The 26,738-nt window shown below is 40.0% G+C and overlaps 1 long non-coding RNA gene across 2 annotated transcripts in view; it reads left to right on the top strand.

Moving 5' to 3' along the window:
- LOC141809968 (uncharacterized) overlaps positions 1-26,738 on the top strand; it is a 231,588-nt gene that overhangs the window by 79,287 nt on the left and 125,563 nt on the right. The window lies entirely within an intron of this gene.

The following is a 26,738-nucleotide window of genomic DNA, read 5'->3' on the forward strand; positions in this document are numbered from 1 at the left end:
GCGTTATCATCCCTGAGTCTCACGTTGTTTTGAGCATGTGAGTCCGCTTCACTGAGCAGGGATTGTGCCTCAGCTCGGATCCTCTTCGCTCTGACCCGACGTTGAGCTCACGCGCTCTCAAGAAGAAAGTTTAAGGTGTTTGCTCGATCCGCTTTCTTCCCTGAGACGCTTCAGTCGCTCTTGTGAAAAATATCTAAATAAGTGAGAGCCCGCCATCCAAACCGGGGCCCTCAGGCTGTTCCATTGTCACTTCTGATTAGTGCTGGTTTGTCAAATTAGCTCACTTTAATCTCACAATTAAGTGATTTAATAAGTCTCGCACTTGTATCAGATGAAACTTTTGCGAGTGACTCATTTGTATGCCGAAGCTTGTGAAATCATTTCTGTTAATGGGATAATTCCGCTGCTAATCAGCAAGTTTCTGCTCAGATGAGGTGCTGCTGAGCGTCCTGCTACAGCTCCAGATCGGAGACAGATAGCTGAGCTGCACGCTAATATGACACAATGGAAATGAGTGTGTGTGTGAGAAAGTGTGTGTGGGTGTGTGAAATGACTATGCCTGTGCAGTGTCATGGCCCTGTTTGCAGCTTGTGTGCTTGACCCTCTGAGGTTCAGCATGTGTGTCTGTGTTGGTGCAGTCTCTTGTGTCCTCGTATTTCTATCTTTGTGGGGACATCTTCACAGACGACTTCTGTCTTGTGCTGAATACACACTCACATGATGTATTTTGATTTTTTTCCTTTAAGAAAAATTAGGGATGCACAATATATTTGTATCACTATCGGTATCGCCAATGTTGGTCATCTTTTTAAATATCGGTATTTACTCATTAGCTCTCGGCCATTTTCAGAGCATATTGAATGATCTTTTAAGACCCAAATACCTTTTTTTCTCCAACCGTGTTAACACCAAAACTACCTAAGAAGAGTGGACTTTCTTATTTTTTCTGTCTCATGTCCTGTTTTGATCCAAAAACAGACAAAACATACTTTTTTTATCGCGTTCATCTTCGGCGCTCCATCATTTGATCCTCCCTATGGTCGTCTTTTCTCAAGATTGTGCCGCTCTTTTTCTCTGAACTACCTCAACACATCATCTCAGATTGTTTTTTTTTTCCCATATTGATAATGGTAAATATTGGCCATAACAGCAATATTAATATCAGATATCGGTATTGGCCAAAATTTTCATAACAGTGCATCCCTAAGAAAAATGACGTCTCCTCTCCAAGAATGAATTTTTACGCAGAAAATAATATGAAATTCTTTTTTTAGGCTCTCAGATCAAGTGATTCGTTGTTGTGGATTCTTAACCGGCTTCGTATTTCGGGAACTTGCATGGTTTGTTGATTGTTTTCTTTACTTATTTGGTAAACTGATGTTAAACGCTCAGACAAATGTGTTTGTTTGTTTTCTTTTTTTTTTTTTTTTGAGGATAATACTTAAAAAAAAATCTTCATATTGGACCGTGTGACATTCAAAATCCTTGATATTTTACTGATGTGTGTCTAACCTCTCAAAACACAAGCGATGCTTTCCTGTCACAGGCGTTTGGCGACTTCTCAGACACATTAAGCCAATCTGTCACTGTAGGTGCATTTAAGGACCGTTGTAAAACTGAAACACAGTCCTTTTTTGTGTCGAAAGCACTTTGATTTACCCATAGAGTCTAGAGAAAGTGAGTTTCCTTTTTACCTGACTTGTAGTAATGATCATTTTCCTATAACTCCACTTTTATCTATGTGTGATGACCTTTTCTCGCTCTATAGATCAGCAGAAACAGCACAGCAGCTTTTACATCAGGAGGAGAGTCCAGGATCAATTATTATACTAAGATATTACACAAGAAAATGTTTTAAAGGAGAGAAGGGTTAAAGGTTTAATCATTTCCTACAAACTTAAAACCAATCTCTGAACTGTTACAGGAATACATTTACAGAGAAAATGTTTTGAGTAAAAGATAAAATGTATGTTAACTAAAGCTACATTGATAAAAATGATTAAACTGTGTCTAAAACTACCTTTTTTTTTACCACAAGACTTGAACTGAAAATAATCTGGTTAGCAAAGACAAATTTTTAGAACTTCTGAAAGTTTCTGCATGTTTAAGTCTTTTTTTCTAGTCACATGACACATAAAGGTCTGATATTAACGCTACGTTTGTTCTACTTTGTTCTCAAACCTCTCATTGGATGAAATAAGTGAAGATCTATGCTCTTTGCAGCTGAAAATGATTTCTGTAATTAATTTAGTAATGATGGTGGTCACAGAAGAACACAAGAAATCTAAACAGGAGAGTGATAGAGCACGTGCTAAAGGCTAAAACACAGGCTAATCTGTTTGTGATAATGTTCATACCAACCCACAGTCAGCAGTTATTCTGCAGTGGTCTGTTCAAACTTGAGAGTCTATCAATAAAATGAAGAGTGAGGTTATGTTAGCTCTGCTTGGTGAGGTAGGGGTTGGTAGATGAGCTCTGGTTGGACATAACCACGATTCACCGTTATACGTTACAAACACATCTCAGAGCACCAGGCTATGAGTAGAGCTAAATATAGCCGCCTGCTAAACTATGGTACAAACTGACAAAGTTTGCTTATTGTCATGTTTCAAACTGTCGATAAATACCTTACCTTGTGGTGTTGTATCTGGTAAAAAAGATCTCCATTCATTTCTCAAAACAAACATGCCTTGTTAAGAGTCACATCTTCACAACAGTGCACTTGTGACTCCAGGCCAATAGGTGTCACTGCAGTCCACCTTAAACAGATCCTCCTCACAGCATCTAAGACTAAAGTAAAAGGTACTGAAGATGATTTTGTAATTGCATTGGAAGAGCAGCTTTTATTCATTTTAGAAAAGGGGTTAGAGGAAGTTAAAGTCAAATAATGATGAAGCATCCATCACTTAAGGAAGTAATTTCATGAAAAAGGTCAATGGATCTCTTCTTTTACAAAGTTATGCCACCAAGTTAATGAAATGTACAGATCTGGTCATTTGGAAAGTAGGAAGCCCCAAAAATGAGCTGTTTGTGCTCCCCTGTGGTGTCATTTCTTAGATGATTGGTCCAAACGGCGCCAATCAAACCTGCTGTGACGTAAACAGCAACAAACACTGAGTCCACCGTGAGGGCTTAGCAAATTATGAGGCTGTATCAGTGTTTGGGGGATGGAAAATATCAATGTGGATCCTCACAAGTATATAAAAGTTCAGATGTGTGTGAATGTGTGTTGTGTGTGTGTGTGTTTGTGTTGTGTGTGTGAGCAGTGGAGTGTGAGGAGAAAGGGAGTGGGATAGAAAATCCCTCATTTCTCCACAGTGCAGAGGAACGCCAGCGTGATGTATGAGGTCACTCGTCCTTCAAGAAGCTTTGCTCTATCGGCTTTTAGCAAGCTGTTCCCCAAACACACACACACTCACACACTCACGAACTGGCCGCTGCACACCTGAAAGGTCACTGTGAGGAGTGTTGGTCCATCACTTCGGCCATTACCCTTCATTAGCTGTAAAATATCTCCGTCCGGCTGACTCTGTGAAAAAGTCGTAGCTCATCAGACGTTTCGTTTCTGAACCTCATGAATTCTTGAAACTGCCGATCGTCGTCCTCGAGCTCTTCTGGAGCCGCTGATCGCTCAGGTGAGCTGAAGTCATCACACATTCTCCTTACATCTGTCTGAGGCGAGTGTGTGTCAGTGTGTGTCAGTCCTCCTGCTGCACCGTGGAGGATTCCATCAAACACTCTCAGCTGATGCTGTTTTCTTCCTGCTTTGTTTATATTTTTCTATACTCCTTCATTTACTACATTCAATGCAAACTTTTCATTTAAATGCAAAGGATTTTGTCTCTTTCTCTTATTCTCCATTAATCCAACAAATTCCTTTCGCTGTACACGAGAATAATCTTGACATGCAGTATTTTCCCTGATTTTTTTCACTTCTTATTTCTTGTGCCTGCTCCAGAGGTCATGGTATTTCTCAAATTGGGGAGAGAAACATCTTGGCTGCAGTCAGCCAATCAGTGTTTTGTGTTTTGTCTAATTTTAAGTAAAAAATGTCTTATTATACTCAAAATGACCCACATTCAACTTCTCAGTCCAGAAAAATGTCCTGTTTCAAGTTATTTGAAGATAAAAATGAGGTCTAATTTGCTTGTTACAAGTAATAAAAATCTGTCAATGGGACAAGAAAAATTTGCTAGAAAACTTGCTTAAAACTAGAATAATGTCTTAATAATATGTCTTAATGTTGCTAGGCGCCGCCCTGTTGGCTATGGCTGCTTTTTGCAGCAGCTCTCTCTTCTTTGTACGCTTCTTGTAGTTTTTTTTCATCTCTTTTTCGTTATCTTTGTATTTGGAGTGGATCATTACTTTGTATGGCTCATTTGTTGGTCATGGACACCAAACTTTTTTTGTCTTCAGCGATATTTTTACTACTTTTGCTCCTGTGTTTGTCTGGAGATCCTACATGTAACCATGGCTGCATTGTGTACATGTGAAATCAGCTGTTAGCAGCCTGTAGCATGTCAATGCTAACTGGTGCAAGGCCAGATGTTTCCCCACAAGGTGAGGAGAAGGAGGTGAGGACGACGTGCTGGTTCTCAGGTGTGAGCTAAGAAGTGACGACATGGACCTGTCCTTCCATCCATCATTATTGGGAACGTAAGATCTATTTCCAATACGATGGACAAGCTAGCCATGCTAACCCAGCCATGCAGAGAGAACCAGAAGGCAGAGTAGCATCATGCTATTCACAGACATGGCTAACGGAGCTAACAGCAGACACCAACGCCACATTGGAAGAACTTCACCTGCTGTGAGCAGACAGGATCCAGGAGACAGAGACTGAACAGACTGCTGAAGAAGCTCAGTCCTGGACCCTGTGGAGGTGGAGGCTGGCTGACTGGACAATGATGGACAAGCTGTCATTATCTATTTTTTTTATGGACCTTTTTGCACTTTCTATACACTTTCTTACTTTTGTTTTCTTGATTGCTGCTGTGACTCCTGAATTTCGTTGTGCTTGTTACAAAGACAATAAAGTTCTATTCTATTCTATTCTATTCTATTCAAATACAAGTAACTTTTCTCTTGTTCCATTGGCAGATTTTTTTTACTTATTATAAGCAATTCAGGCCTCATTTTTGTCTTTAAATGACTTGAAACAAGACATTTTTCTGGACTGATTGGGTGAATGTGGCTCATATTAAGCCTAAAAAGACATTTTCTTCTGAAAATAAGGAAACAAAAACACTCAATAAGATTTCAGTTTTTGGAAGTGTATAACCACAACCCTAACAGCTGATATTTCAGCTTCTTTTTTATGGTGAGAACAGGTTGAAGAGAATATACTTGCAATAAAGTGACAACAAACAGGTCGCGATGTTTCCCAGGAGAGATTTGTGGAGGTAGTATCTATTTATTTACGATTTTATATAAAAATAAATTCAATGCTGGGAGCTTTGCAGCGAACAGGACAGTTTGGGAAATCATACAGACGGATGAAAACGGAGAATCTTCTCCCCTGAGCTGAATCTTCCTCACTCAGAATTCAACAGCGCAGCTTTTCCCGCTGATTTACGGCTCAGACGTGGCTCGTAAAACTTTATTTTTAAAGAGCGATTCGACAAAAAGTAAGACAACATCACGTATGTTGCGTTAATGAGCAACAGCCTCATGAAATCTGGAGTAAATAAATAAATGCATGAATTACAGTAGCAGCACAAAGGTGTGTGTGCAATGATGAGAATAATAATCATCACTGTGCTGTCGCTCCAGCTAATGAATATGAACATGATGCCTTGTACAATCTGCAGCGGCGCTCTATTGCTGCTCATTTACAGAGTGTTATTGCACACTGTAGCGCTCCAACAAATATTTCAGCTCAGATTAAAGCTGTAAACGCTAATTTCTCCTGACTTTTAATTTGTGGATTATTGCTCAAATTAATTCAGTGCAGTTCTTCTCTTCGCCGTGTAAGTCCATCATTTCATTTTTTTTTTAAATCTGTTCCAATCACAAAACAACACACGTACGTAATTACCCGTGCACATACAGTGCAGATGAGTAAAAGCAGTGTGACGGCTTTCAGAAGCCGGCCTCGTGGTAAAGTAGGTTGCTGTGCTGCAGCAATCAGTGAGTTGCATGTGCTGGTCCAGTGGGAATCCACTAATAAACAGCTGACGACTTGACGCTGACTGTAAAGACGAAAACTGCGGGGAGGGAGCTGCTGCTTGATTATAATGAAGATGTACACAAAGGGAACAAGAGACACTTCTTTACGCACGCAAATGTGGCGTGTATCTATGATGTGCATTTGATGGAGGAGATTTTGCTCTGCTGTTTTTAAGAAGCACATCAGTGTGTGAGTGTGTGAGTGTGTGTGTGTGTGTGTGTGTGTGCGTGTGCGTGTGTGTGTGTGTGTGTGTGTGTGTGTGTGTGTATCTGCTGTTATTTAGAACAGCTGACGTGGAGCCTGATGAGGATTCTCTGGATTTCTCTCCATTTTTCCTTCTTGTGCTAATGAAAGGATGCAGATTTTTCTTGGACCAAACATTTTTTAGAAAAGTTTAGATACTGTTAAACCACAATGGAGAATAAGTTATGGGAAAATAAAGAAGTAAATTGCAAGATTAATCTCATAAATGTACTAAAAAAGTTGTAAATTCATGAGAATAAACTCATAAATATACAAGAACTAGAAAAGCCCTCAGAGAGCGCAGACCTCCTCCAAGCATCCTGCTTTAATGTTATACTCCCTTTCAGCAGACTGTCTGCTACAATTTGGTGTTAGTTGCAGGTTTGTACGATAATTTGTTTCCTGACTGTTGAAAATTATGATGACCCAGTACATATTTCATATTCCAGATCTTAGTATCCAGAATATTGCCAGGATCTGGATCGTACTTTAGCATCTGTCAGAAATTATAGTGACCTTGTCTTGTATTGTTTTGCAAAGCAATCTGACCATTTATGGTGGAGTTATATACACATATGGTGAAAACAGCCCTATCTCACAATGATAAAGAATCCTTTAAAAAAATCCTGGATCCAGACGGTTATTCGGATCACCTTCAAAATTTAGTTACTTACCATTTTGAATATTTCCTGGAAATTTCATCAAGATCTGTTTGTTAGTTATTGAGTTATGTTGTTCACAAACAGGCAAGTAAACTTTTTACTCAACAGTTTTTGTTGAGTTAGGTCTGACAGCTGTTTTCAACTAATTTTAGGGTGCAGAATCCAAAAACTGATTTCAGTTTTTCTCTATCACGTCAAGTTTTTGATCCCCATTTTCTTAAAAAGTATGAAAAATACTCAACAGATATGTGCTTGCTGTATAGGGATCTTCAAATATCGACCTACAATGAAATATGAAAGAAACAGGCATGACTGCAATGTTTATTTAATAATTTTGTGATTTACAAAGGATATGTTTTCTGGAGGAGGTACTGGAGCAGACATGATCTGGAACAAAGGACATATATACCTATATAAATAAAACACTGAGATGGAATAGTTTCGAGCTTTGAAAACTAAAAAATAGCATAAAACGAAACAGAACTTGCAACCATATGCCCATGGTTACTAGCTTAACAGAGCAGCCAGAACAAATCCTCTTAATCCCTATGATGCTAGCTTTCTGTAAGCAGACATTGATCGTACTGACCTATTAGGAGCTGCACACACCTCTCACTGCATTGTCTCAATCGTGGCCGTCAAACAAGTTTCCACGTAGCTGAAGATGAGTCCAATCATAATCAGCTGATCAGTAGAAGTTGGCTGATCTGGAGGGTAAGCTGTGGAAAAAAAACTGACTGCAATTTTGGCATCAGCATATCAATTTTAGTTTTAATTAGCATAAAAATCAAACTCATGAACTTATGAGAATGAAGTCATTAATTTGTGAGAAAAATGTTGTAAATTCACAAGAGTTAAGTTATCTTAGTCTATAGCTAGGCTTCTAGAAGATCTAGGAAATGTAGTATGAAAAACGCAAGATAACGTGTGAAATGCTACATCTCTCCTGGCTGACTTTTACTACGTTTAGTTTTATAGCAGATTTTGTTGCTTTTTCCACCTTTAATTTAATTTTTATAACCCTTTTGTGCATCAGACAGATCTACCTACAATGGCTCTCCATGCTACTGACCAAAGAGTGGCGCTCCGTTTATTATAAGCTATAAAAGCAAGGACATTAACCATGGTTAGACAAAATAAATAAAAATCAACAGTCTTTCCCAAAATAATGTTCTGATCCCGCCCACATGGAGCTAAATGTTCTATTATTAATAGGCTCAAAAACATAGCTCATTTTACAAAGACAAAGCATCTCACACTCATAAAACTAGTGGTGACAAAATTTTACAACTATAAAGATAATTGAATAAATGAAAATTTAAAAAAAAAGTTTAGGGTGGGCCTGACAAAAAGTGGGTGGGCCTGGGACCTTTGGGCCCACCCATAGTGCCGCCCCTTGCATTGGCTCTGCATAAAGTCAATTGCAAGTTCCCCTGCACCGAGGACGGCTCATTTAGAGGAAATATGTTTGCTGCTCTCAGACTACCTTGCTGTGATTGCATATAGGTGTGAATTTGTAAAAATAATGTTCATCTATTGAGTTATTGATGTAGGATATCTGGGAATATCTTTGTAACTTTACAGAAGTTCTGAACGAAGCTCCAGTTTCTTAGCTATCCTTTAAGGGCCCTTATGTTTATGATGATGTTATGCTGATGTCCCAAAAGATGAAACAATTCCTCATTTGTGAAACTTCAACCAAAGGATAACTTCACAGCTGCTGCTCTTCTCATAGTTCAGCTATAGACTAAAATAATGAGTTTATTTTCTTAAATTTATTTTCTTTTTCTTTGACGTGGCTCTAATCCTCAATCGTACATCAAAATGTTAGATCCTCTGTGTTTGTCAAACCCTGCACCATCCTTTCCTGCTTTAACTTGACTTTGCTTTGTAAAATCTGTCTGATGGTGCGTTTATTCAGATCCCTCCTTCCTCTCCTCCAGTCAGCTGACTGAGGCCTTTCCAGCATCTTCCTTCAATCAGCTTCCACCATGACCTCTGTAGAGTAATCATCCCCTTGCTGTCATTCTTCCTGGAATAATAAGATTAATATTTACCTCCCTTCCTTCCATCTCGATTTCCAGCTCTGCCTTTTCTTCACCCTTTCACCTCCTCTGCCAGTGCGAAGACTCCTGCGCTGTTCAGGGCGTTACTCTCCCCGTTAAAAATGACGATGTCACGCCGGAGTCTAGCCACCAAAGACTCTCCATAAATCCCTTCAACTTTTTTACTGTGCACACTTTATCAAATAGATTTTACTCCTCTATAACTCCTCTTTCTGTTTGTCCTCCCTGGGCTGAAGTTTGATATCTTGGTGACACGTTGATTCATTATCTTTCCCATGCAGCCTGATATAAAACCGGATTCTCTGTGGGTCACATCGAGTCATTTAGTGATCATTTTATTCTGTGCTGGAGCCGGATGATGTGGATTTTTACTGAAGCATTGTAAATCCAAACCACAAAGGAAAATGGATGAGCATCACATTATGATGAGAAACTGATCCTTTTGTTTATTTGTTACTGGAGTTTGGTTTTTGAGGCGCTCTCTTAAAATAAACAAAATTAATTTTGATCCTAAGTAATATATTGTTGTTTGATTTATTTTATGTTATTGTGTGTAGAGGGTTGGAATATCCCATCTTTCATTTCTATTCAGACTCAATCCTCGTGGACATCGTTTGAGTCAATGAGGATTCAAAGCTGAGGCTTTAGGTTGGATCTTACGTCAGATTATAGGAAACATATTTGTTTGTATTTAGATTAAATGCAATTTACGCAATCCAGCGTTACTGCAACAGCCCCCCCTGGTGTTTCAACCACCACAGGAGGAGTAATGAGGCAGTTTGGATCCTGTGGCACTGCCCAGCTGGCGACATGGGCTGTGTTGCAGCTTCTGCATGTTGTCATTTATATTTTTGCAAAATCACAATCCTGATTTTATCATGTTTTTTTTTTTTTATTTCAGATTATTCAGACTTTTTTGCATGTTACTTGACGGTATAAAAACCAATTTACCTATTTAAAACCCAAGGTCTACATGGAAAAAAAGGATAAAAAGTCATTTAAGCTGGTATTGTTGGAACACGTTTTTTAATTTTGGTAGACAATTTAGCAAAATTGTGCCGACTAAAATAAAAATCAAACAAAAATGTTGACTTGCATAGCATTAAGTTTGTGATTTTTAGCATAGACTGTATAAAACATGGACATAGCCTCTTCGAAGCCACCCGTCTGTTCCTGAAACTGTGAAATGAAGCCAATCCACAGATGCAGCCTCATTCGCTATGACGCTGTCTGTGAGTTTTTCTTTGTGCAGCTACAGGGCGCCTGCCGGTCACGTGACCTGAGCTGTGCCTCTGATTGAACAATCAAACGATCCTTGTAGTGAAATCAGCGTTTTAGACCCAAGCTGTCTTTTTGATGCTTTTTAATGCCGTAAAAGTCTGTTTTTATGGCTGGGTGTGTACGTGACTTCTGGTCTTTCTGCAGCCAGCCTCAAGTGGATTCCTGACAAACAGCGACTTTAAGCACTTTTGCATAGGCTTCATTTTACTAACCCAATGTTGCCCTTTGATTTTTAGTCATAGTCTTTTTCTGTTGCTGAACTCAAAAGGAAATCAGCTTGAACACAACTTACTACGAAACAGCTCGCTTATCAAGGCAGCATATCAGTTTTTTGAGTCAGCGCAGTCATGTTATTAAAATCCAATGAATATTAAAAGTACAATAGACAGAACCAAACATCAAGAAATGAGGGGTCTTAAAAAGTATTAAAAGTTGATAAATCAGTTGTGGGAAAATTAAGGCCCTTAAAGGGATAGTTCCGTTTTTTTGAAGTGGGGTTGTATGAGCTCTATGTGACCACTAAGGACATTAGATGGAGTAGAAAGTTGTCTCCTCTCCCTCAGTAAGACACAAACTTTAATCGATGGTGACGAGGAAATAGACGCTAACAGGGAGAGACTGTACCAAATTCAAAGGCTATTTTCTCTGCCTACAAGAACTCAAATCAAAAAGTAATACCACAGTTTAAGAGTACGATACATAAAATATTTTTTAAGTGCATTAAGTCTTCGGAAATATAAACATTTATCTGGACCTAACTAACTCATGTGTCCTGTTTATATTTCCGAAGACTTCATGCACTTAAAAAATATTTTATGTATCGTACTCTTAAACTGTGGTATTACTTTTTGGTTTTAGTTCTTGTAGGCAGAGAAAATAGCCTTTGAATTTGGTACCGTCTGTCCCTGTTAGCGTCTATTTCCTCGTCACCATCGATTACAGTTTGTGTCTTACTGAGGGAGAGGAGACAACTTTCTACTGTATCTAATGTCTTTAGTGGTCACACAGAGCTCATACAACCCCACTTCAAAAAAACTGAACTATCCCTTTAAAAAGAATTAAAAAGTCTTAATCGTAATGTTATGAGGTATTACATTTTATTGGTGTTCAAGCTTTGACTCCATAAGTATCTATGGATATTTATTTTCCTATTTGCGACTGTTAAAAACTAACCTGACATGCTAAACAGACAGCTCCATCTATCCGCCACAGAAATAGTCCATCTTGTTTGAAAATGTTTTCAGGGTCTGAATCTTCAAAAATAACCACACCTGGTGATTGGATGATCATTCTGCTCACCACAGACCAGCGTGAGGATCTAGAAAAAGCTTTAGCATCTCAAAATATTTCACTCTAGATCATAAGAGTTTCTCAAGCCCCCTGAGAAAATTTCTCTGACTATTGATGACCTGCTTTCGGACCAGGTTTAAGTTTTTGTGTTTTTTTTTTTTTTTGCAACATGTAGCTTATTTCCATGGTCAAAGACGCCATAGACTACTTGCAACAACACATTTTCACATTTTCCTACATATATATTGCGTCTGTGCGTGTGTCATACTTCCAGCCGATACTCAGCTCCTTTACCAGAGGGTGAAACTCTCCTGGCTCTTGTCTTGTTTTCAGGAGTGGATGGACCCAGAGTTTTTCTTTTTCTTTTCTCAAGTAATGAACAAACCACAAAATCATCGTCACTGCTTGATGATGTATTGATTGTGAGCTGCACTTATGCCCATGACAAATTTCCTGTCTGGGACAGCAAAGGTTATCTTATCTGATACTACTTCCTGTTTTTGTAGCTGTATCTATGAAGGTTTATACACGCTTAGTTTCTTGCTTTCTTTCCGCCAAGGGTTTCATTTCTTTTCCAAAACCAGAGCAACAATTTAGAAAACCTAAAAAACAAAAAAGAAATTTTACTCTGCATGTTTTCTGACTAACACCACTTCTCTGTAAACGTGATGCGAGCTGAAAACACCCTGTGTGTTTCATATGCAGTGTTTTGAGCAGGGCAGAGGTTCCCGATATGAGACTGGTGTCGACTGACCCCCAAGCCTAAATGTTATTGGTCCACACTGGGGGTCTTTAGTGATAGAGGTGGTAATAAAATAAAGATGAGACTGGGCCCGTGATATTTACAGAAGGACAATACGAGACGACTGTTAGTTCTGCTATGAAGCTCTTGGGTTGTGATGAAAAGCAAGGGGAAGATATTAAACCTGAACCATTTTGTAAAAGGCTGCCTTTTGGCTCCCGCACCTGCCTCTGAGAGAACCTCGGTGTCATGTAAATAAAGAGGGAGAGGAAGAAGGATGATTGCTTCAGAGGGAGAGGGACAGCAAAGGGATGGAGGGAGGGGGCGCTGAAAAAAAAAAAAGAAGGGAGTGAAAAAGAGCTGAAAAATGTGTCAGTGAAATATATAGAGAAGGTAAATGGAATCCTCTGAGAAATGAAGGATGAAGGACGGCATATTGAAACCTGGGAGGGAGCGCGTCAGGGCTGAGGTAAAAATGAAAAGTGAGTGGGCGTGAGAATGACAGTGAAGGGCTGCGGCTCCGCTCAGTATGCTGGGTAGAGACGGCGTTTCGGATGTGGACGGTCAAACGGCGGCTTCAGACCCGCGGTGACTACAAAACTCCTCTGAGTCATTCTCTCAGGATCAAGCAAACTGAGGTCCAAAATGACACCGTTTTTAATAAAACTGGTCTAATGTGGTCTTGTATTAAAAACATAAAAGAAGAAATTTTTAATATTTCAGAATGTAATATCTGTAATGCTTTATGCTCTGCTAACTTTATAGATCTGCTGTGTTTTTAGCGCTTCCCTGCTCACGAAGAGATGAAGAAAATTATTAAGCATCAGGACTGACGTGACGCAGACTGTACATTCAACTCCACTGCCCATTTAGATGCTAAATAGATGAACTCATGTGTTCACAGCATATCTCCCCTTTAATGAAAATTAATGATTGAAAATTTCACCAGTTATAAGTAAAAGTAATGATGCTCTTAGTGAAGCAGAGGGAGTCCTCTGCAACATTAGTTGGAGGGTTTTTTTCAGCCTACATCTCCAAGCAAAGAGCGGAAACACTGAGGCGTTATGCTGACGATGCAGTGGTTTACGACCCAAACCGGACAGTATAAGCATAGTACTGGGATACACATAGTTTGGTGTAGACGGTGGAGTCGTCTATCCACCAGATTAAATAGCAGGTCCATTAATAAACCCACCTTTGAGCAAAACCCTTTAGACCTGAGAAAAACCCATTCTCTATGCAGACAATGTAATGGTTTACAATCCACACCCAAGAACTCCTGGGTTAAATTTCCCTGGCTTGCAATGACCAAACCAGTCAATCCCACACATAGATATGCTCCAGATTTAGACTTAGATTCTCATTTAAAGTGTCTGTGAAGAGCCTAAAACCCTGAAGACAAAGGAGAAAGCCATATCCCATGCCCTTTTGGTATTTTCTTCCAAAAATGTCCCCCTGCTGTCTTTGAGTTGTCAGATTTGTCACTCTGAGTGACCTTTTCTTGGGAAACTAAGTAAAAGCTCTTCTGGTTTGTGTCGTACATCCATCCGTCTCACTTTGACGGTAGAAACAGCACCACTAAAAATAACTGTTGAAACAGTCTGTCTTATTCTAAGTCATCTAATCGGATTTTTAGATTATTTTGTGACTCAGCATTTTTGAAAACACAGCATAACTTTGTTAAACATTCTTACTTTTTTTACTTCACGTTGCTGAGAGAAGTTTCGAACCATCAAAGCTTCAAAATCCATCAGGATGCTGCTGCTCGTATATTACATGTTCTCTTTAAATCACCGTAACTCTTCAACTATTTGGGCAACAGAAAACATTTAAACTGTCCTCTAAAGAGGAGAAAATGAGCTTTCAGGGAGTTATCTGTGAATCTTTTAAGGACAAAAAACTGGTATGATACTTGGGGGATAAAAGGTTTAGGGTTTTTCTGCCCCCCCCCCCCCCCCCCCTTTTTTTTTTTTCTTTTTTTTACAAATTGCAATTTTTGTATTTGTAAGAGTTAAGCCTAAGTTTAAATACAGTTTAAATAACTGTGTCTCAATGATGATATTTTAATACTTTTTTTGTGTGTTGAAAATTCAAATGTGCAAGATTTTCACTGTTTTGGGCTTGTCACCCATCCAGGTGTTTCTAAATCCCCTCTATAATAAAGCAATAAAAGTGCTAAATTCATTTAAATCTTCACTCTTCATTTCTTCATAACAACGTAAAAAGCCTTTTTTTCCATGTCAAATAGTTTATATTTGTTCACTTTTTTTCAATTTTGCAGTTGATTTGTAGTTAAATATTCCTGTCCCTTAAACTTCCATCATTACATCACACTCTACATTTGACAGACTAATAAAGTTTAAAAAAAAAATTACTGTAATTGTTTCAGAATAATTAAATGTTTCAGAAGAACATCTAAGACATGAGGCAGAAGCCCGATTTTTTGGTGCCCACATATGTGAGTAATTTGATCTTTTCTACACCCTGATGTGAGGGTATGTTTATTAGGTGCAATTACCAAACAAGCTACTATTTGAATATTTGAACTCATTAGCAAGAAATTTCTCTTTATTTACACATATTTTGTGTACATTATATGCTAGCAAACCTGTTAGCTTAGCAAGTCTAAAACTTAACCAATGTTTTCTGCAAAAAGTGAAATTTGTCATTACCATCACACAGGTGACAAGCCCAAAAAGGTGAAAATCTTCAACACACAGAAAAGGTATTAAAATATCATCATTAAGACACAGTTACTTTTTTTAAAATAACTTCTTCAACTTAACCCTTACAAATTAGTTTTTTTTTCTGTAAAAAAAAATATTTTTTCTTCTTGGAAATCTACCCTGGGGATGAGAAAAACTCCCCTTAGTTAAAGAATCACTCTTAAACGGATTGAATTTTAATTTGATGTCTCCCACAAAAGCTGACAATATTTTAACTGAAGTTTGTTTCTTCTAAAATTTATCCTTTGGTTTTTGAAACTACTATGACTGGGTAAAAAAGCTGCCCGAACAACCCTTTTTATTTCAACATGATCCACTGCATATCTGCTCAAAAAGGCACAGCGTCTGAAATTCAAAGAAACTTGTACAGAGCGTGACTACCTGCTTTGTCCACAGGGGGCGACACAATCAACGCGAAACAAAAGTTAATCACAGTAACGTGAATTATGCTTCTTCTAATCAAGCAAATCGCCAATTTTCACAAATCCTAAGTTGGTGGAAAGGTGGTTGCTGTATGAAATATAAGCTTTAACTCAAGTATAGGTTGTAAGTCAGCATCTGTCATACAAAGATGGTTGTTTGTCAGCGACTTTGTTTGACTAAAATACTTCAAACATCTTCGACAAATACCTTTTTAGCAACACTTCAGTTATTTTATCTGAACCTCTGCTGGAGGCTACTTTTAGCATCACGTCTGAATCACAAATTTTGACATTTTGACATTCAGAGCGGAGAAAGCAAAGGTGTAAATGATTCGATTAAAGACGGTTTGTGCGTAATGGCTTGCTGTCACTGTCATTACTGGGACACTTGTATAAGATAAAGCAATTACGTATACTATTATTAGAAACCCCTTCACTGTCTCTGTCTCAAAATGCCGGCCATAAAAAAGGTCTATTGACAGGCAGCACAGATCTATTACTGTGACAGCGCTTTGAAGAAGTGGGATGAATTCAATACATGGGTTTTAAACCTCTATTTTTATTCATGTTTGATGTAAAGATGAGAAATGGAACAATATGGCTACAGGTACAATTAAAAAAAAAAAAAGTCTGACATGAAGTGTCCGTGGTCAGTGGAAGTGTCCATTAATACTTTGAGGGGTCTGAGCACCAGGCCACTTGCGAGGGCTTGAAGGTCACAGCACTCCACCAGTGTTAAAGCTACGCGGTCATTCTGCCCTGCTAATAGAATTAGCAGGCCATCTGTTTTCGTGCGGTGTGCCAGCCCGGAACCCCTGCTAATTATGTTATAATATCCCGTTCAACGGCACTCGTCTTTTTAATATTCCCCCTGCACACACTCCGGGGGCAGGCTCCAATAAAAGCAGGTGGCTGGAGACAGAGATGCAGAAACACAAACCCACATGCTCTCTTCTAATGAAATAACACTGGAGCTGAAAGTGTATATCTTACCCGAACTGGGAAATATGTTCAGAGGCTGAGCCATGTTGCCAAGCGACTGCTGCCTGGAATGGCGTGTGTGTGTCTGTGGTGACAGACAGATGGAGGGAGGAAGGACGTGGTGAAGCCAAGAGGCTGGAGTTACAGTCTCTCTAAGTCTGTGCATGTGTGTGTGTGTGTGTGTGTTTGTTTGGAAGCGATCGTTGTTGTTGTTGCTTGGCTGTCGTTGCTGTGACTATGATAGCTGTGTTTGCAGTGTCGCACTTTAGCACATCAGGGGAGGTGAGCAACACCGTTTAATAACCTGGCTGGGTCTCAGCTTCAGTAAAATGCTATTACCATTCTTTGCACAACACACATTGTTTACACCATGTCTGCTATTACAGCTTAATTATGGGGATATTGGGCTGCCAGCGCGGCTTTTCTTGTTTGCTCTGTTGGTGGTTTGTAATCGGACTTTCTCATTTTTGCTTTACAAGGCCGGGCTTTGTTGTGTTGTTGTTTCCTCTGCGTGCCCTTGTGTTTGCAGATTGACCTTCCTCCAGACAAAGTGAGACAGAGACTTACCCAGGCGCTCACAGTGTGCCTCATTAAATTAGAGCTCTGTCAGAGGGGAGTTGAAATAATGCTGCTACGCCCATTGTTTGCCCCCTCTTTGTCATCTGAATGAGGCCTGTTATATTTCCCCTCCTCTTCACAGATGTAACTACTGATGCTGTTCACCAGGGACTCACACCTTCACTCTCCCGCTCATGAATATCTCAGCAGTCCGCCCGGCAAACCTGACACTCATCTTACAGGTGCATGCTCGTGTCATTTTATTATTTCATCACGCAACCATCTGCATCCGAGCGAGACTGCTGAGGAGACATAATGCACGTGTTCAATGAAATTAGGATTTACACAAGATCCAATAGTGCACACGTAATCAGGTTTGCAGCCGGATACGTGCAAATCTACACGAGATCCTAAGAACTACATGTTAAAAAAAAAGGCAAGTCATCGGGGGTGTGTTTATGAGTTAGTAGCTGAGCCCCAGATTGGCCATCTACCTGGTCAGAGGCAGGGCTAAGCTTCTCATAAATGATAGAGCTTTGATGCAGGAAAAAAAAAGAGAAAGAAAAAAAAAGGTGCACCCTACTTTAAAAAAAAGTGTGTTTGCAGATAAAGACCAGACCTAACCTGAAGTACAGGAAATAAAATGTTTCTTTTCAAAATAAAAGTTTTTAAAAGGGAAATCTTCAGTGATGTACATCAAACTATCAAAATAGACCAACTGTAATAGTTTTGTTGTTAGTAACATTTTTACTATTTTTGCTCCTGTGTTTGTCTGGAGATCGTACAAGTAACCATGGCTGCAATGTTTACATGTGAAATCAGCTGTTAGCAGCTTGTAGCATGTCAGTGCTAACTGGTGCTAGGCCTGATGTTTCCCACAAGTTGAGGAGAAGGAGGTGAGGACGACGTGCTGGTTCTCAGGTGTGAGCTAAGAAGTGACAACATGGACCTGTCCTTCCATCCATCTTTACTGGGGACGTAAGATCTATCTCCAATATGATGGACAAGCTAGCCGTGCTAACCCAGCCATGGAGAGAGAACCAGAAGGCAGAGTAGCATCATGCTATTCACAGACATGGCTAACACAGCTAACACCAGACACCAACGCCACATTGGAAGAGCTTCACCTGCTGTGAGCAGACAGGATCCAGGAGACAGAGACTGAACAGACTGCTGAAGAAGCTCAGTCCTGGACCCTGTGGAGGTGGAGGCTGGCTGACTGGACAATGATGGACAAGCTGTCAGCATCTCTTATGGACCTTTTTGCACTTTCTACACACTTTCTTACTTTTATTTTCTTGATTGTTGCTGTGACTCCTGAATTTCCCCTGGGGGATAAATAAAGTATTTTCTATTCTATTCTAATCTAAGTATCAGGTGCCAAGAGGAAACAACAGACTGTTCCAACAGGCATTAACAGCTCTGTGATATTTAAATATTGTGTAATTTCATGTTTCTTATTCTCTAAATAACCCTTAAAGTTAACATTTTGTCCGTATTACACCCTTATGTTGATCAACTGTAACAAATATAAATGCTATTGGACATGCATGTCATGGCCCCCCCTCCTGCTCGGGTCAGTGCCACCTTACCCTTAAATATTCTGCACACGCCACTGGTAGTAATGCTTGGAATAATCCCCCTCTAAAGGGTTTGCACTCTCCAGGCTTATTCATATGGGTTGCATGAAACCACCTGCTGCATCTGGAGCTTTTGTTCTCTGTTTTTTATCATTACCATAATAAGGATGAATCACAGCAGCATCCCCGTGTTTTTTCTGCATGCACCCTCTTCATAAACTATAAATGTAGCAGAATTGTGCAGGGAGAACGGAGGCATTTTATCTCCTCACACATCCCCCTTGTTAACTGTGAACAAATTGCGCTCTGATTAACATGTCAGGAAACTGGCCACAGCGGGTGTCTACTGTAGCTGCTCCACAATGACTCTGTAGGAACAGAGAGATAAGGCAAAGAGAAAAGGGAGAATTAATATCCCTTTGAAACTGACAGCGGATGAGCCACATTACTATGCTGCCGCCGTATCTCCGTGTCTGACCAGTCGTGTTGATTGGGATTTCTCCCCTGAGGTAAAAGACCCTCTGACAGGATTCAAGGCTTTAGTCTACCGTCAGACGCCTGTCTGTAATTTGTGATTACAGCACAAGCAGAAGGGGTGGCAGGGATTAATTCAATCCAGCACACAAATCTGATTTCCCACATTTGCATATTAATAAGAAAAAACGTTGAGTGTTTTTGGCAGCTGGCAAAACAGAAGATGGTTGAAAGTTGGAGGTTTGGATATTTACTGCTGTGGTGTCTGGCGAGCTGAGGTCACTGTCTGCCTTTGCATGAATTTGCATGTATTTACATTCAGATGATATGATATATTTGTGAACATTTCAGTGTCTTTGTGACTAATTCTCCGCCTCTGTCTCAGTCATGACACCCCACACACTCGGCGTCCTCTGTGAGCGTTTCGGCAGTTATTTTTCACAATCACTGAGGAACCTGAACAAGTCACCATTCTCTCTACTCTTAGTCACAGCAATTAACCTCAAATTACTGAGAGCGAATGATTAATGGAGCCGCCTGTGGTGCTGATGTAAGTTGGAGCTGGTATGATGCTGTCCTTTATATTGATACTGTCTTCAGAGATGCAGGATTCATTAGCTAACATTACAGCAAAGATAGTCCGGCTTTGCATGAAGGGACGATTGGAAATAAACAGAGACATGTGAACGCCTGGGGCTGACACACTTTTTGATTTGTCTCCCTGTGATGTTGCTTTAAAGAGTTCACGTCTTCATTTCCAGTAAATCATTAAGAACATATCAGGTTAAGTGATGATGCAAAACAAAGTATGAAGAAAATATCATTGTTTAAACCAGGTGCCTTCACTTTGTGACCCCCCACTGTGTGTGAGTCTGACAAATACAGATTTTTGTTAACATTCTCCAAATGTCAGGAACAGAGTCCCTGATAAAGTACACCCTGCTGAAACTCTCAATTATTTTAATTACAGACACCTAACAGCTCCCTTTTATCAGTTTAAAAAATGATGCTACGCTCGTATTTTAAATCTCTCATTATTTAATTTTCTTTTCTTTTTTTTCCATTTTCTTGCTTTGATTCTAATTTTCTTTCAAAAACCTTGAAACTTTGCACCTGCAAAGAAAATACAAACACATATTTATTACACAGGCACAGTCAACATCCCATGAAACGTCATATCAGGTCCATACTGTGGGGGTAAACAAACTGCAGCTATAATGCTGAAGAATGACCATTTGTCTCTGCGCAATGAATTAACTGTACCTCAAAGTTTCATATGCAAAAAACAAACAAACAAACAAAAAAGGGCCATCAGACTGGATGGGACCATTTGTTTGAATTAATTTGGGTTTATGTTGCAACTTTATCATTGTATTCACGTTGTCCAAACCGTGTTTGAGTTTTTATTTCCAGGAGTATAATCAAAAGTTGTAAAAGAAATATATACCATGATCATAGAGACTGCTCTTTGTGTAAATCCCTGTGTCATTGAGCTTATTGCCATATACTAAGAAAATAATAATTTGCAGCAGGATCTCATCAAAACTTGCTAGGTGATATTATGTTCAGTTTAATCATTATATCTGTCGAAAATCTGATATGTTTTTCTTACAAGGTGATTGATCAAGGTGTTAAATGTTATCTGTGTGTCCTGTAAAGTGGAATAATTTGTCTAGTATGTTGGAATGCTTGTATAGAAATCCTGGGACTTTAATAAACTTCTTATTCTTCTTTACATTTTTGTTTCTGGCTCACTACTCCTACAAATTGTCACAGATTTTCACCGTTGAAATTTTAAAATGTTGAACATGTAAAGGAGACGTGTGTGTGGACTTTTTACATTTCTAACCCTTGAACTTTTTGAAATATTCAGCCCTGTCTTAATTTTTTTTGGTCCATTAAAATGAACGGAGATGATCCGTCACCATGGAAACCACACATCTGATGATGTCATAAGGGGTTAGGGTTAGGGTTCCGAACAAAGGTTATGGAATAGGACTGGTGCTACTGTTTAGCTCTACTCCCCATATCACTATGGAAACCGCACAACTGATGATGTTACAGGAAGTTCAGCGATTAGGGCTCAGCATTTCAACAACCAGCATTTGCTTCATGGTGATGCCTCCCCTCCCAGCTTATAAACAACAATCTGATCCTTTTCTGTTTCCTTTTGTTACTCAACGAAGGATGTGACGTCTTATTCTCATTAGCATCAGAGTTTAAAAAAAGGATGCCCCAAATTTGGACAAACCCATAAACCCTGACTGTATCTTTAGATTGGCTATCCCATACCTTATTCTTACTACAGTGCTGTCTGGTTACACAGGGCTAGAGAAGAGACACATTATTGAAACCTCACAAGTGTGTACAAGACCCATTTACAAACATAAGCCAGAGAGAGAAAAATTAATCATCCAAACTGTTGTTTTTTTCCAAATTCCCCAACTATGAGTCACGCTTGTAGCTTCAAAGGCTGAAAACGAGTAATGAAACTCTAAAAATGGCTAACCCGATGCTAACACATTAGCGTTTGTGTGCTACGTTAGCATTTCTTTACAGCACAACACACACTTGGCTGCCTCTGTCTGTCTGATGGCTCTACACTCCTTGAGCGCAATCTCGCCGGCTGACTCACACTCCTGTCTTTGCATCCAGTAACATTCCTCTGCAGCAGCCTTGAGTCAAGCTGCCTCTCGGTTTCCATCGCAGTCTGATGCGGTTGGGGTTTATGAGCCACGCGGGCAGCCCATTAAACCTGGCGCTCTTTTGTAAAGGTTGTCTGCCTCTTAAACGGTGTCATTTTTATTGATGTGTTTCTCTCCCGGCCCCCCGTCCTCTCATGTACAGAAATATGCGATATGGCCCTGGTTTAAATTCAGTTCTCCAATAGGAGCTGTTTATTATGGCAGACAGGCCTGTTATAGTGAGTGTGTGTGTGTGTGTGTGTGTGTGTAAGGGGCGGTGACTGTCCCAGCATGAAATGATACAGCAAATTAATGTCTTCCTTTCATGGAGAGCTTCACAACCACACACACACGTAAGGAAACACACATGACAGCTCCACATGCTACATCCCGCTTAGCCCTGACAATACAGCAGCTGTAAAAGTGGTCGAGTCTGTGATCGGACCAACAAATCACAGCAGGGGCAATGAGATGGAGCCGTCCTGCTGCTCGGGAAGCCTGGGAGGGCTGCGGTGGAGGACAAACTGACAAGAAACGACTACTGCTGCCATTTTTCAGAGCCCCACTTTGGGGCGTGTGGCGGTTCAGATGGTTTTTATCCGCGAGGACGGCCGTCGTGGTTTTGCTCCGCTGTAATAATGATGGTAACCTGCAGTCTGGATCCACTCTTATTTGGTTTTTGCTTCCACATTATCCTTTATGCTCCTTTTGTGCGGGGTCACCTTTGACATCAATTTCTCACGGTGCATTGTGGGTGGCTTTCGAGAGCCGCGGTGCCAATATAAATGTAATACACTGAGTAATAACTCTGGCTAAGTATTGATCCTGCGGGATTTCTAGACTCTGTTAAGTACTCCATCTCATCGGCTTCAATCTTTACATGACAGACAGTCTGTGTGTGTGTGTGTGTGTGTGTGAGTGTGTGTGTGTGGCTCTGTGCACCATCAGAAGGGACTGTGTTTGTTTGCGGCGGGGGCGTGGATGAATCGAGTCGAGGGATGGAGAAAGCAGACCTGATTAGCGCTGTAAGCTCTCGCCATTCTGCTGCAGTCAGTCCCCTACCTCAACACTCCCCCACGCCCCGTCCCCCCACCCTCACCCTCACCCTCACTGCCACCCCCCTCGTTCCCAGAGCTGCTAATGACTGCTAATTGTGGCACGGCAGGGGAGAGGTGCTAAAAACCGGATAGCACCAGCCATGCCTGGCAGAGCTGCTGCCCCCCGGCTGGGAGGCTGGTGGCCGCTCATCTGTCAGCACCGCGTATCGGGAAGTTAACTCTTCTTCTGTGTGTTTGTAGAAGCAGGCGGGAGAAAAACAATGGTTGCATCAGTAACAGGGGTAAAGGGGCAGTTTGTATACAATTATTAAGTTGTGAAAATAAAAGAGAAAAGCTCCAGATGATAGACGCACTGATGAAATCAATCTCACCCCTTTTAGGTGTCTAAACTTCGGCAGAGTCTGCTTCTGACCAAGGAAAATGTTCTCCATTAGGGGGTGATATGGGGAAAATATGTCAGGATGTTTTTACAGCAGGATCAGGATTTGGATTTTGTTTTAAATACTATTTTGACTTGAAAACACAATTTTAGACTCAAACATTTCTTATGAAACTTTCTGCACCAAATTTAGCCTTTTCTGCTCCATTTCATAACTTTAATCTCATGTTGTGTCAGGTTATTGTTTTTTTTTTAACTCTCACATTTTCACATCTTGATTAATCCATTCATTCAAAGGTGTCAGCTGTACAAGTTGTTAAGTTTCTTTATCTTTATACTTTTTTCCATAATTGATGCACTGTGCTGCACTATTACTGTATTAGTCAGTCTTCAGTTTATTTGTCTTCCTCCTTTTTGCTGGATTATTCAGCGGTTGGCAACTAGTTGAAGGTACATTACCGCCACCTACTGGCCTGGAGTGTAAATTACTTAGGCTATGGGGCTGTATGCGTCACATGTAAACAGATCAGCGTGGCGGAGGAGAAGCCGAGCCGGCAGGTGAGGGAAACAAGTAAACACCATAGACTGTACAAAATATGGACGTAGTCTCGCCGACGTCACCCGACGTTACCGGACGTCAACGGAAAATGAAGCACATAGGCGATAGCGGCCATATTGGTAGTGGCAAGGGCTTCGCATACAGCCATAGGGCGCCTACTGGTCACGTAACCCTCAGCTGTGCCTCTTATAGGGGGAGCTCGCGAATATCCTCTGAACGGCCGAGTTAGAAAAAATCACCCCCGCACAGTGTGAGCTAATAGTAAAATTAGCGACTCAGACAGGAGGCGTTTTTTGAACCAGACTGTAAATAAGTTAATTTCTGCTTTGAAAATGTTTTTTTTTGGCTTGGTGTGTATGTGACTTCCAGTACCTCCGGGGCCAGCCTCAAGCGGACACTCGAGAAACAGCAGATTTTAGCACTTCAGCATTGTCTCATATTCTTAGACCGGAGGTTGCCGCTTGGTAAACACACAAATAATGGCAGAGTTTAAAAGCACACAGGGTGTTTACTGACAGAAATTACCTTGCATGGCACTGCTGTACGACTGAATGCTCCAGCTCTTAAAGCACGAACATGTTGGGCTCATCGATGACAAAGCGGGAGCTCAACAACGAGCGAGTAGCTACAGAATCCCACATGCACTCTTTTAATATGTTATGAAATGCATGGTATGTCTTTTAGGGCTCGTTTTGTCTTTTAATTAAATCATCACCTTGTTTGAAAACAGCAAAGAGTTCATTAAACCAACGTTAGCATTAGCGTTAGCTGCTACAGATAGTGGTGGGGCAGAGGGGGTGAACTGTTTGACCTGCAGGTGAAAAGATTGAGGACACATTTTTATTTATTTGCCTTTTTGGCCCACTAAGTTTTTATTTTGATGACATAACAATATATTTTCCATTATTTTATCCATACTGTTGATTCTTTAAGTGACAATACAGTCGTATAATTTTTATACTTTATAAATGTAGCATCTGGTCAGCTCAGTTATTATCATATAAGTTGTTTTTTGTATATATCATTAAGCAAATAATATTTTACGAATTTTACTATTAAGCATTCTCATTATTATTTTTTGATCGATTCATCGATCAATCATAAATATAATCGTCAGAGTAATCGATTACTAAAATAATCGTTAGTTGCAGCCCTATATGTTCAAGGTGTCCCAGTCCGATATTGATATCGGATATCGGTCTGATATCAGCAAAAAAATAAATATCGGTGTCGTATCAGAACGCATCTAAAATCTCTGATATAAGTCCTCCGATATAAGCAGTCCATTCCAGACTTCGCTCCTGCTATTTTTATTTGATTTATTTAGGTCATTTTCTGGGTTTTCTAATTTATTCTTTATTTTGTTCAGTTACTAGTATATTCTTATGTTTGATATTAAAATTTCTGTTATCCATTGGTTAATAATAAATGGGTCAGTTTTTCCTCATACTGTTGCTGACTACTGTTCTTTGTTTGAATAATATCACTTAATCAAGCCTTTTCTAACATGGCAGACAAACTACAAGATAAGAAATAAAAGTATGCATGTTTAATGCTGATATCGTATCAGATTAATATCGGTATCGGCCAATACTCAATGCTGCAGTATCGGTATCGAAGTGAAAATGTGATATCGGGACATCCCTACTATAAGTGATACATTACGAGATATAGATTGAGATTTGGTAAAAGAAAATGTAAGTGCACACTTTCATTTTTTTTTTAATCTTTCAGTCCTTGTACTGTGAAACTTTATAAAATATCAGTTATGTTTTATTTTGCAGCATCACAGGCAAATGGTGGTGATTATGCATCTTTTGGGAGCTCGTGCCTCTTTGATGATGATTTTGACCTCTCTGGATGTAAAAACTGGGTCCTTCTCTTTGAATGTGGGCCTATCTTTGAAACTTCATCGCCTGAACTCGTTGATAGTTTTCTCTAATTATTCAGCCATAGTAGCTCTCAGTTCAACAGAGATGGTAAACATCTGCACCCTTTGGTCGCTCCTGAGTGATGGATGACCGGACACAGCAGGTCATAAATCTGAAAACTTTCATAAAGATCAATCAGATTTTTCCTACATCCTGGAAACTCAATCAACAACAAATCAAACCTGTGGCTCTATAACTTTAAGAGATTTATGTTCTTTTTTGGTCTTTATTGGTTAGCAGCTGAAAATGCAACATGCATAAATCTTTTTATCATGGATTGCCACCCCGACACTCAAGCCAAGGACATAAATTCCTGTCAGTCATCGTGTGTTGTCCCATCCCCAGGTGGATCTAAATGCTCTCTCCTCTCGTGGATCCTGCAGGATGTAGCGTCTAAAGCAGCCTTTCATGTCTCTGTCTGCTCAGTTTACAGCATCTTAAAACATTATTTTATAGTTTCTCTGTTATTTGAAACAAAGCATTGATGCTGCTGTCTGGAAGAAAGAATGCATCAATATTTCCACAAGCAGCCACCAGGCAGTGCTTGGAAGAGCAAATAAACCAACTTTTAAAGAGCTAAAGACGGCTTCATCACATGTTTTATGCGTGTTAAAACCATCATTTAAACATCATCGAGCCGAGTCTGCCATCACTGTGAAGAAGAATGTGTTTTCAGGTGTGTCAGGGTTTTATTGTATCCTGATGAACAGTTCAGGGACTAACTCTCAGGGCTTCTTTCAAAGAGCATTACCGGTGTGTGTTCATTTTTTAGATCTTTTTTGATTGTTGGAAACGGCGCCTGTGGTGATTTGTCTGGTGAGTAAAAGTCCTGTCATCCTCCGCGCTGTCAGGGCCGGAGGTATAGCGCAAACCCCCGACAGCTTCCACTCCCTGACAAATTCTGATGATGTCTGCAGCCCCGATGTGATAAAT

This window comes from Halichoeres trimaculatus, unplaced genomic scaffold (genome assembly GCF_033239565.1).
Source record: "Halichoeres trimaculatus isolate MK-OKI-2021-1 unplaced genomic scaffold, fHalTri1.1 fHalTri1_scaffold_20, whole genome shotgun sequence".
Lineage (NCBI taxonomy): Eukaryota > Metazoa > Chordata > Actinopteri > Labriformes > Labridae > Halichoeres > Halichoeres trimaculatus.